Genomic DNA, 1,169 nt, shown 5'->3' with positions numbered 1-1,169 from the left:
ATGTCTGTCAAGAGTTTGGGTGTTCCCCGGTGTTTGCGGTGTTTAAACGGAGTTAATATCGGACCTAAATAGTAGCACACACGCGCACTGGAAGGCCGGCATCACGCACACACACTGGTAGTAGCCAGACAGACTGACTGCACACACACACATAGTCACTCACCACACACCACACACACAGTCACTTACCACACACCACACACCTCACACACACAGTCACTTACCACACACCACACACACACAGTCACTCACCACACACCACACACACATACAGTCACTCACCACACACCACACACACAGTAACCACACACACCACACACACACAGTCACTCACCACTCACACAGTCACTCACCACACCCCACCCACACACAATCACTCACCACACACACAGTCACTCACCACACACACACAGTCACTCACCACACACCACACACACACAGTAACCACACACACCACACACACACAGTCACTCACCACACACCACACACACACAGTAACCACACACACCACACACACACAGTCACTCACCACACACCACACACACACAGTAACCACACACACCACACACACAGTCACACACCACACACACAGTCACTCACCACGCACCACACACACACATTCACTCACCACACACACACACACAGTCACTCACACACACACACACAGTAACCACACACTCCACACACACACAGTCACTCACCACACACACACACACACAGTCACTCACCACACACCACACCACATACAGTCACTCACCACACACCACACACACACACTCACCACACACCACTCACACACAGTCACTCACCACACACCACACACACAGTCACTCACCACACACCACACCACAGTAACACATACACCCACACACACACAGTCACTCACCACACACACCACACACACAGTCACTCACCACACCACACACACACAGCTCACCACACACCACACACACAGTCATCACCACACACACACACACACACAGTCACTCCCACACACACACACACAGTCACTCACACACCACACACACCATAGTCACCACACACACCACACAGTCACTCACCACCAACACACAGTCATCCACCACACCACGCACACAGTCACTCACCACACCACACACAACCACCACACAACACACAGCACACTCACACACAAAGTCACCCCCCACACC

Source organism: Lethenteron reissneri, chromosome 8 (genome assembly GCF_015708825.2).
Source record: "Lethenteron reissneri isolate LAM-NWPU_2019-01 chromosome 8, ASM1570882v1, whole genome shotgun sequence".
In the NCBI taxonomy this organism is placed as follows: domain Eukaryota; kingdom Metazoa; phylum Chordata; class Hyperoartia; order Petromyzontiformes; family Petromyzontidae; genus Lethenteron; species Lethenteron reissneri.
This window is presented reverse-complemented; position numbering follows the sequence as displayed.